Consider the following 12,242-nt stretch of genomic DNA (forward strand, 5'->3'; position numbering starts at 1 on the left):
AAGGTACTTTCTTTCATGGTCGAGGTTCATTCACATATTAAGATGTTTCTGGCTATCACATAGCCAAATATTGTTTTCTAGCACCGAAAGGATCTTCTGACTTCCCAGGCTTCGAATTGGTAGCAAGTGATGTCTTTATTCTGCTATGATATATTATTGTCCTTTGAGAAACTAAATCATTAGTGTTTTTGTTTCCCAACCTCATTTTTATTCTCATTGGCTTCTACAGCTCAACATATGTAGAGTATTGACCAACAGAAGAATGCATGAATAAGAGAGTAAGTGTTGTAAAAGGGATGTAATCTGTTCCTTATAGAAGGGATTGTATTAGTTTTCAACATTGCATGTTTGCCAAGGTCAACATAGATGGTACTCAATCCTGAAGGGGCATAAGCTTGCATGGTAACTTTAGGCTAACATGCAATAATTCACATATAGTCTCTCCAGGCATGGAGTCCCAAGAAGGAGCAGATGGCATTGTTTTACTCCCATGATAATATGTCAAATGGCAGCTCATTGGTATAATGCAGTTGTTAATTCTTAGGTGGCAACCCCTCAGGCAGATCTCTTTAAAGTATTAATTTCTGAGAGAGTGCAAATCAGATATCAAATTGTACATTTCATAAAATTTCAATGAAACATCAAGCCACAGGCAGGACAGATGTTGCCCTTAAGAAACGATCAGCAGAACACTTGCTAAAAGTTCACTGACAGGGATAGCACTTTATGTAGAACACTTAGTTAGGAGTGCTTAGAATTTCTAGCTAGTGAGCTCCTGAATTAGTTTCTATGTCTGAAGTGGGGTCCTGCAACTTTTCCTTTTAAAATAAGCTCTCCAAGAAACTGCATTCACAGTGATGGCTGTGTCCAGGTTACACACACACACACACATACACACACCAGTTTCCAAGAAGACAGAAATGTCAAGTAATGAGAAATGTATGGAATGTGATGCTGAGGTGTTAGAGTTGAGAACTTCTGTCTCCTTACTGAAGTTTCTTTGAGTCTTCATTGCCACAATACTCACTATTCTGTACCCCAAAATTACTTTTAGTTTAAAACATTTAATACCTTCTTGTTACATATAAACCAAATCCAGCTTACTGACCATTACTTCTAACTGGGATCCTTCCCACAGTTCTCAATATATTGTACTGCAGTCCTATATGGCTGCTGTCTTTTGCTAAGCAAGTCTCATAGTCCTGTATTTTTGCCTTGTTTTTAATTTCCAGAAATGTTTCTTTCCTAATCTAGATTAAGAGATGGCTACACTTCGTACTAAAAGCCTACCCCAAATGACTGTCTTTTCCTTATATGCTTTAGGAGGAAAACTTGGGGGAAAATCTATGTAGAGGTCAATCCATTCAGTCTTTTGGAAAGGTTGAGGGGTGTAAATCTTTTTTTTTTAATTTGATATAATTTATTTACATTTCAAATGATTTCCCTTTTCTAGCCCCCCCCCACTCCCTGAAAGTCCCGTAAGCCCCCTTCTCTTCCCCTGTCCTCCCACCCACCCCTTCCCACTTCCCCATTCTGGTTTTGCCGAAGGCTGTTTCACTGAGTCTTTCCAGAACCAGGGGCCGAGGGATGTAAATCTTGATGCAAATCCATCATTATTGGAAATTACCAGAAGACAAGGTTATTGAAAAGCTTATGGCATCGAAGGACACTGAGACATTTTTAAGGATTAAAACAATTCTCATATCTTTAGGAGGAAAACATGGCTCTGTATTTATACATGTTGCCTCACCACATTTCGAAGGTTATTAAAAGAAAATCAGGAATTTCTATATGTGAGAAAAAATTAAGTGGTGTGATAGATCCCCCAAAATACCCTCTTGCCGGATGCTGCCAGCTTTGATGTTCTTTGTATTTATATCATTACAAACTTGTCTCTCTGTCTTCTTACCCACTCATCCATCAACCCTACTTATGTTCCATATACGTTAGAGCAAATGCAAACATCAGAGAGTTTTGTTCTTATCCTTTCCATCTTAACACAGATCCAACCCTTCCACCTGAGAGCTTGTCACTGTAAGCCCACGTGTTTCTCTTTAATCAATAATGCATAATGTCTGAACCACAATCTTAAATTGCATGTGGTTTGTTTCCTGTCAAAGGCATGGTTAAATTCAATAACATTTGAGCATGCTTGCCTGTTTTTGTGGTTTCTGGCTAGAGTCTTGTATCACATTCACAACATTGGGAAGCAAAACATTTTTTTTTAACTATATTACATTTCACCTTTGACATTTAACTTCTGAGGGCAAAGAATGCTGTTGAGTTTTTTCCTTTGTTTGTATGAAATCCATTAAGTGCTGGACTTAAATATAAACCACATGCCTGAGTTTGAACTTGGCTGAGTGCTCTCTTGCTCTACCCACTGGGTGGAGTGGTTAACTCTCTGTGTTTCAGTTTGTTTGTTTGTTTGTTTTATCACCAAAATTCTTATATCTCATGAGAACTTCCTTCTGAAATGTTCTTTTCTTTATTTTTTTGTGTGTTGATTAAAAATTAATGCTGTAAGAACTACAGACATCCCCCCAGAAATGTATTTGTTATCATTCATATGAGGTCAGCATAAATGATTGTTGAACAGTCTATATTTTTCACCTTTTGTATAATAGCTGATGATGACTTTCCTAATATAATGTATAATAGAAAGTTATCATATACAGTTAGGTTGCCCTCTGAGAGTGAAAGGCTCCTGCTTGGTCTCCTTCAGATCCCCATGTCCTGGGTCTGCCTGGCTCTGTCCCTGGGAGAAGGAAGAATAGCAGTGATTATTAAATTGCCATGTTCTGGAGAGCAGTGAGAATATGACCCATCACCAACAAATAGCTCTATTGTTATTCCCCGGCATAAAACTGACCTCTGTGGGAATAGGAAGCTTGAAGATCATCCATGGAAGGAAAGCTCAGCCCATAACTCCATCTGATGATGCATCCTTTCCAGTCAGCTTCTGCTGGATATTTGTTTGTTGCATGCTTAATAATGTCACCAACTCATTCAAAACCCCAAAGCTCAGATATTATAGATCATTCCCCTAACTTTACGAAACACTTAATATAACTTATTATCCTTAATGTACAAGTCAATGGATGTTGTTTAAATTGAAGGACTAGGCAAAGAGTTTGGTCCTTGAAGCTGTAGAGTTGTTCTGTGAAAAATGGAGAGTCAGGACCTGCGAGTGGGTAAAGAAAAATGAGGCAAAGTGTGGAAATATTGATGTCAAAGATAAAAAATGTCATTTAATTCTATACAATTAATAATTGGAAAGATTAAACATGAGTAGCTAAAAATGGGGACCTGGATTTGAATCTCCAGGAGCCATTAAATGAATTGTCATGGTGGCCCACTTATGTGGAGAATACTGAGACAGGAAATCCCTAGAGTAAACTTGCTAACTGAGGTAGTCATACTGGTGAGCTGGGTTCAATGGAGACACATTGCCTCGAAGAATAAGGTAGAAAATATTTGAGGAAGACTCTCTACATCAACCTCAAGTTTCTATGTGCACTCACACACATATCAACATGCATGGATGCTCTCACACATAGAAAAACATACATACACATGTATACACATACACATAACATGCTAGCATAGATAAATAAACCAGAGGGGTTCACTATGGCATTTCTGTACACATATGGCATTATACTTCGGTGTCATCCATTCTATTTTCCCATTGCCCTGTCTGTGCCCTTGTCTCCCAGCTTGTGTTTATGTCTTCTTTCCTGTACATAGCCCTTCGTCTGTGCTTTCACTGCATACTTTTCTGCTCCCTGTTTTCTCTGAATGTTTTTAGTACTCAAAACTGTTATCGTGATACTAATAATGCAATGAGATATAAAAATACAAAATAGAAAAAAACTTTGTTCAGTACTTTTCCCAAAGTGATACAGTTTGGCATTCCAAATTAAACTTTTGTAAAACAGATGAATTCTGAGTAGAAAATTTTAAATGTATCAAGCCAGTTTTGCTTTCTCCTAAGATATGAAGGTGTGTGTGCCTTCTGATTTCTCAGTTGGTTAAAGCTTTCATAAGAGGACCCATATTTTTTCTGATCTAATTTTTGAACAATTATCCCCCTTGAGTAAATATGTGCTTTGACATTCTAGTTGTCTGTCACTTTTTTCTATGGATCATTAAAATGTAATTACCCACATATCCTTAGACATGTGAGGAAAGCCACTTTGGGAAGAATTCAGGAAGCCCATAAGTCAAAGTCCCATGCCTTTGGAATGATCTACCATGTATACCACGTAACTCTCATGCCAAACAAGATCACAGCAAAGTAAGCTTTTAAAGTCTCCCCTTAAGGACTTTATCCTGTCTTGACATACAGTATTATCTTTCTCTACGACCAGCATGACTTTCCGTCGTTAGAACCAAGGTGAGGCATGACAATGCTATTATTGAAGCTAAGGGGGAAAACTGCTGAAGCATGTAAGGTCGCAACTCAATCTGCCTCAGAATAATCAAGGGGAAATCTCATGACAACGCAGCAGGACCAGCTCCTAGTGGAGTCAAAATATGAGATGAGAGCAGCTTCCCAAGTATGTGTGTATTGTGGAGAGGAGGACCACAGCACTCTTCTTAGTGTATTAATGGGAAGAAATCTCAGAGCTACAAATACAATGGATGATTTTGAGGTATGGTTATGATAAAGCTACAAATACAATGGATGATTTTGAGGTATGGTTATGATAAACCAACCATTACCTTTAGGAAAGTATTGTTTGTTAATAAAGTCAATACATAAAAGTTTGCTTCAAAGAGAAAAAAAGAGTTTTGAAGTTTCTCTTCAAAAGAGAAAAAAAGTTCAACTGAAGGTCAGCATGTAGAAGAATGCAAATCTATCCATTCTTATCTCCTTGTACTAGGCTCAACTCCAAGTGGATCAAGGACCTCCAAATAAAACCAGACACACTGAAACTAATATAAAAGAAACTGGGGAAGACCCTTGAGGACATGGGCACAGGGGAAAATTTCCTGAGCAGAACACCAATAGTCTTCATGTAGAGTTTCATTTTGGGCTCTTTAAGTAAGAACAAGGGGATTAAAATGTTTTGAATTTCTACCCTACATTCTTTTATTGGGATTTAGTTCTCTTTCACTCCCACAATACTCTTGGAAAGTATGTATTCATTACCTCCCTGTTTACTGCATGACAAATCAGACAAAGAGAAGCAGCATAACGCCTGTATCCAGTTAGTAACTGATGGGAGTGAGATTTCAAATAAGCTTTTCGCCCAAAGCAACACTTCTTTCCCTATACTTTGGCAACAGTCCTAAGTCTATCAATTAGATGCATATCTTGTATAGTTGCTTTGCCCAAAGTTGAAAATAAAAAAGTCACATGAAATAAAACAATATGGCAAACATGGTATGGATATGTCATGTTAGCCCAGGATACATATGGTGGCTTGATCATGTGGATTAACACACCAACCCTGGAAATTTGGTGACCACATATTTAGCTGTTAAAGACCCAGAAATGAACCCACACACCTATGGTCACTTGATCTTTGACAAAGAAGATGAAACCAACAAGTTTCAGGAAACTGGAAAAAAAAGGAAAAGGAAAAGGAAAAGGAAAAGGAAAAGGAAAAAAAGATAACCTTTTCCTGGAAAAGGAAAAAAGATAACCTTTTCAACAAATGGTGCTGGTTCAACTGAAGGTCAGCATGTAGAAGAATGCACATCTATCCATTCTTATCTCCTTGTACTAGGCTCAACTCCAAGTGGATTAAGGACCTCCAAATAAAACCAGACACACTGAAACTAATATAAAAGAAACTGGGGAAGACCCTTGAGGACATGGGCACAGGGGAAAAGTTCCTGAACAGAACACCAATAGCTTATGCTCTAAGATCAAGAATTGACAAATGGGACTTCATAAAATTAATAAATTTCTGTAAGGCAAAGGACAAAACAGCAACCAACAACTTGGGAAAAGAACTTTACCAACCCTACATCTGACAGAGGGCTAATATCCAAGATATACAAAGAACTCAAGAAGGTAAACTCCAGAGAGCCAAATAACCCTATTAAAAATGGGGTACAGAGCTAAACAAAGAATTTTCACCTGAGGAATATTGAATGGCTGAGAAGCACCTAAAAGAAATGTTAAACATCCTGAGTCATCAGGAAAATGCAAATCAAAACAACCCTGAGATTTCACCTAACACCAGTCAGAATGGCTAAGATCAAAAACTCAGGAGAAAACAGGTGCTGGCGAGGATGTGGAGAAAGAGAAACACTCCTCCATTGTTGGTGGGGTTGCAAGCTGGTACAACCACTCTGGAAATCAGTCTGTCAGTTCTTCAGAAAATTGGGCATGATACTACCAGATGACCCCTCTATACCACTCCTGGGCATATACCCAGAGGATTCCCCAGCATGTAATAAGGACACATGCTCCAATATGTTCATAGCAGCCCTATTTATAATAGCCAGAAGCTGGAAAGAAAGCAGATATCCCTCAACAGAGGAAAGGATACAGAAAATGTGGTATATATACTCAATGGAGTACTATTCAGCCCTTAGAAACAACGAATTCGTGAAATTCTTAGACAAATGAATGGAACTGGAGAATTTCATCCTGGGCAAGGTAACCCAATCACAAAAGAACATACATGGTATGTACTCACTGATACGTGGATATTAGCCTAGACGCTTGGAATACCCAAGACACAATTCACATATCAAATGATGCCCAAGAAGAATGAAGGAGAGGCCCCTGATCCTGCAAAGGCTCAGTGCAGCAGTGTAGGGGAATATCAGGACAGGGAAGCAGGAAGGGGTGGATTGGGGAATAGGGGAGGGGAAGGGGCTTATGGGACTTTCGAGGAGAGAGGATCCAGGAAAGGGGAAATCATTTGAAATGTAAATAAAGAATATATTGAATAAAAAAAGTCATTTGGTTTCTTTGATTTGCTACAAAACAAGGGATTTTAAGCTTTGATTTTGTTTTAAAACCACTGGATTGTGAGAGAGTGGAAATCAAGCAATGGATTTCACTTTCAGAAGTGTTAAAGTTCACGATAAAAATGAAATTGTGTGTGTGTGTGTGTGAGAGAGAGAGAGAGAGAGGGAGAGAGAGAGAGAGAGAGAGAGAGAGAGAGAGAGAGAGAGAGAGAGAGAGAGAGAGAGAAATGATTTGCCCACAATATGTATTTGAGTTCAGTGGGTAGGAAGAGCAAGGAAGTAATCAGTTTGGCTGCTGTTTCCATAGCCTAGACCATAGGTGTTAATGGAATAGATTACAGATTGGAGGTGGGCATGGAGAGAGACACGAATTCCTGGTACAAGTTGTAGACATACAAAATGGACAGGATACAATGTTGATGAATTATATAAGCGAGGAAATGATAAAGAGCATATTATTTAGCTATGTCATCACTGTGACAAGTATCAGAGGGAAAAAACTTGAAAAAGGGAAAGATTTATTCTTATCTTTCCATTTCATGGGGTTTAGCCCATGGTAATTTGGCTCCTTTACAGTGGACCTGAAGTTATTTAAACTACATTTATCACGGAATTGTGCTTCTTCCCACTTTCATAAGATGTTTCTTGTATGGGTTTCCACATATTCCTCATATTTTAAGATGAACCAACATTTAAATATTTAGTATTTCATTTATTTGCTAAGCTTCTGACAGAAGGAATAAGCATGTTTTATGCTTTTAGAATTCACCAGTAACTAGAAGCATAATTACAGTTGGAAGAACTGAATATTGTGCTTGAGAAGAAAACAGATGTTCTACAAGCTACAGAACTTATCTCTTCTTTTTTTTTGAAGTCTAGTCAGTAATAGTGGTAAGTGTGCTCTACCATTTTTTATAACGATGATGATATATTTTTTTAACATAGTTTCTTTGAAATTCATACAAGAACAGCAAAACACTAATATTTCTTTGATTGTGGTGAAATCCTCATTAGATATTAGTGTCGCTACCCTAAGCATGGGTCTGTGTATGGACTCAATAAATATTTGTCTAATAAGTGAGAGCCATTATCTTTAGACTGTCATTTACTGTGGGTTCCTAATAGGACTCACATTTGGGGTCAAAAGAATACCCTGTCAACCCTTCTCTATTAGATGTTAAATAGCTGTATAGTGTCACAGATCACAAAATTACACTTAATGCTTGTTGCTATTATCAATCAGTACAGTTGAACACAAGCTCACATAATGTAATTGCACCAGATTAATTGTAATAACTGAAATGTGAACATTAGCATTCGTGGAAATGGGAATAAAATTGTTCCCATCATAAGTTAAATTACTGCCGCTGTTCATAAATTTTAAAATGGATGACTCCGAATCTCCACCTGCACCTTTTAAAATGATCCTTCTGTCTTCCCATTATTCTTTTAATAGGTATTTAGGCAAAATTTCATCTAAGCCTGTGCTTAGAATAAAGCCGGAAGGTTGTTGAGGAATAGCTTTCTTATTGAACTTCTTGTATTAATAATACCAAGACCTAAGTAAGAAATCAGAGGAGCTCAAAATCCCATTGTCCTCAAATATGTTCAAATGTGGTGTTTTATATGACCTTTAAAATTTTCATTTTTATGTAGTTTTTGTTTCACTTTCAGATTATAATATAATCATTTTCCCTTTTGTTTCTTTCCTCCAAAACCTCCCAGATACCTCTCTTCTCTTTCAAAACCATAACCTCATTTCTTTTATTATTACATGCATATATGTGTAAGTATATATGTGCATATATGTGTAAGTATATACACAAATTTACCAAAATACAACCTGCTTGGTCTGTAAAAAGTTACTTAAATGTCCGTTTCCAGTGCTGATCATTTGTATTAGATAACTAGTTAGTGTACCCTTCCCTGAGGAAAACTATTTCTCCCCTTCCCAGCATGCCTTAGCTGCCTGTAGTTCTTTGTGTAGGAATGAGGACTGATGGCTGCTCCCCCATCCACTTTGGCATGTCTATTGGAGATGTCCTTGTTGAGCTCATGTTTAGGCAGTCATTTTGGTGAGACTTTATGGACTTGACTTCTGACATTCTTATGTGACACAGCCTCGGTAAATTTCCCAATCCTCTGGCTCTCACCATCTTTCTGTAATGTTTTCTGAGCCTTAGATGTAGTAGCTGTTTGGTGGATACATCCATTGGCAGTGGGCTCTGTGTTTCTGCATTTTAATTGGTTGTGGTTTTCTGTAAAGGTCACTGTTCTTTTGGAAAGAGACATTTCCTGGATCAAGGGTTAGGGTGGCTCTGAACTGTGGGTGTCAGGTCAAATAATGGGTTGCAGTTAGAGATTATGCTGGCTTAATAATGGTGCTGTCTTGCCATGATGGTCACTGTGCCTCATAAGCTTCGTAGCTGTGTAGGACTCATTACTTCTCTGCTTTGGAGGTTTGCATTGCATCTTCGGATATCACATTCATGGTTGGTCTTCAGGGAAAAAAAATTGATGTCAAGAACTGCTCAGGAGGCTCCAGATCACGTGTCTGAAATACGTAGTGTACACAGCATAGTTTGAGACAAGGTGTCTATGCTCTATATGTCCCATGCTGGCCTTAAGGTTGTCATGTGGGAGTCTCCAATTCTTATTCTTCTTGCTTTTTTCTTTCCAGTGTTGCACATGTAGATAGGAACCCATCATGTTCAGATTTTTCATATGATATTGTACCCCTGAAATATTAATTCACAGAGATTCTTGTTATTGTAACAATATTAACACACTATTAAAACTCCAATTCCTGACAGAAATTTTAGACCCATTTGTTAATAAACAAATAGTTAGATTTTTTTATATGGTGCTTTTATGCTGCCATAGAAGTTCTTCATTTTGAACTTTGGTATTTTTTTTTTCCTGGCTGTGGTCTCATATGTGCTAGGCAAAACTTCTACCTCTAAGTTTCAATTTCTAATTAGTAAAATATATTCAATTAATTTTACATATTTCAGAATGATTCTATGTGAGTTTCACATCATGCATCCCAGTCCTGAGTCCTGCCCATTTCCCTTTCCGTTCATATTCACCTTTCTCCCTCGCAACCTCTCCCCCCAAATAACGGACCCATACACATACCACCACCACCATCAGCACGACCATCACCACCATCACCACTACCGCTGCCATTACCACCGACAACAATGAAAACAAAGCATAGAAAACATGTGGCAACTGTAGTATGTCACAGTGTGTCCCACAATATATCCCTCTGTCCACACATCTTTACTTGTAAGTAAGTGTTCATTGCAATCAGTTATTGCATGGCCCGCTTTGATACATCTGGCTTCTATGACACCAACAATATTGGAACCTCATTTGGACTCCTACTGGTTATACTGTTGTTGCCCTGTGTCGTGGAGATCTTGCAGATTTAGAACAGCAGGACTGGCTGTTCCATGCATCTCAACCATTTGCAGATGATATGGATTTTGGGGTGGGCGAATTCAGAGCCTCAGATCCCGGCCTGCGTGGTAATGGAGCTGAACAGCCTGCAGGGTCTGTCTTATTTTCACCACCAGGGGGCGCTCTCCAGCACCGTTCTGGCTAGGCCACCCAATGCTGCCATTAAAGGAGCCAGTGTGGGCTCTGTTGTTTTCCTGCCACACCACGCCAGATGAGTGCCAAGGCCAGCTCTCCAGTGCTCTTGCCCATGCGGTTGGCTCTTCTGCACCCCTGCCACCCACCACCAGCTTTGCTGTGTTGTCCAGACGAGGTCCAGGGCCCGCTCTCCTGACTGTTGCAGCTCTTGAGGGACAGGGATAGCTCTCTTGAGCTCATAACCCTGTGGGCCACTTTCCTGATTGCCAGAAATGGTAGTGGTGGTGGTGGGGAAGCAGCTCGGGGCTGGGCATCTCCTCTTCTCCCATGCCAACCCTCAGCAGACACGTGGCAGAGTCAGTTCTCCCACATTCATGAGCTCAAGGCCGGCTCACCTCCACCCCTGCCATCAAGGCTGTCTCTACTAAGCTGCCGGGACCAAGCCCAGGGCTTACTCTCCCGAGTAGGTGCAATATGGAGCTAGCTCCCTTGTTGAGTGGTGAGGCCAGTTACGCACTGCCCCTGGACATCCATGTGGTCCCTGGGGGCTGCCCTGACCAGGGACATCTCCATGTTCTCTAGTGATAATGTGAGCCACGGAGGTCTACACAGACCCCTGCTCCTACATAGCCACAGGCTCAGACATAACTCTCGGTGGCAGTTCGGGCTGTGACCTCGCTCACCATCCCCCCAGGTGGTGTGGCTGGCCACTCACAACCAGCTACTTCTTTTCACTCTTAAGTCTCTAGTTCTTTCTCTCTTCATGATGCTCAAGTTGCTCTACTTCTTTTTCTCTCCCATCTACCAACACACACACACACACACACACACACACACACGGTGGCTCTTGCTGCAGGCTGGCTGTGGCTAGCATGCCCCTTTGTGCTAGTAGGCAGTTCTCCTGGTGGCACAATCCACAGATCCCTGTCTCCTGTCTGTCTTACTCCTCCTGTCTATGCTGCCTGAATTTGATTAGATTTTTGGATGTCCTAGGCATAAGAGCTTTGGCAGTCATGCCACATTCCAAGCTAGGAGGAAAAAGGACTGCCATCTGCTCTGCCCCTGACTGCTAGAACAATACCAACATCAAGGTGTCTCTTTGCCCAGTGCCAGGGGTTGTGTTTAATTCTTAAACGTATAAGTGTCATTCCTGAAGGTATTTATCTATTATTCTTGTGGTAAGAATATCTGAAAGTTAACTATGTGATAGGCTTGTGTGTGAATGGATATCCCAAGAAGATCAAGGATTTTAGAATTTATCAACAAATGTAATAATAATTAACGATTTAATTTTAATGTCATTCTTTTTATATTACTTCCTATATAATATGTGGGACAGTGAAAGGGAGCCTTTTTTCTGGTGGATTTAAACCCCAGTGACTCAGCAGGTGTTGTTCTGGCAGGGGACAGAAAGCATTTGCCACGCTCCTAGGCACCAGTCTCCGGACACAAGGCCTCAGCTCTCCATAATTCTGTGGCCATCAGTCACCATAGGGCAATGCCCCAAGCCCCTCCACAGGTAGAGGATGTGACCACAGATCACATAGCTGCAAGACAGATCTCCATTTTAATGAGACACCTACAGGCCTGAAGGGCTTAGCCAATTAAGCTCTCCTTCCCAGACACTCTGCCTGTAAAAGGTATTTAACCTCAGGCCCGCCCTGAGAAAGTGGGGTATGGTTTCACACATCACAGATCTCCCACAA

At 40.0% G+C, this 12,242-nt stretch overlaps 1 non-coding gene across 1 annotated transcript; it reads right to left on the reverse strand.

Moving 5' to 3' along the window:
* Positions 1–11,516: 11,516 nt before the first annotated feature.
* LOC127695704 (small nucleolar RNA SNORA48) lies at positions 11,517–11,654 on the reverse strand. Its single transcript, XR_007980072.1, has one exon. It is a non-coding gene; the product is annotated as a small nucleolar RNA SNORA48 (small nucleolar RNA).
* Positions 11,655–12,242: the final 588 nt, after the last annotated feature.

The sequence above is a fragment of the Apodemus sylvaticus genome, chromosome 10, assembly GCF_947179515.1.
Source record: "Apodemus sylvaticus chromosome 10, mApoSyl1.1, whole genome shotgun sequence".
In the NCBI taxonomy this organism is placed as follows: domain Eukaryota; kingdom Metazoa; phylum Chordata; class Mammalia; order Rodentia; family Muridae; genus Apodemus; species Apodemus sylvaticus.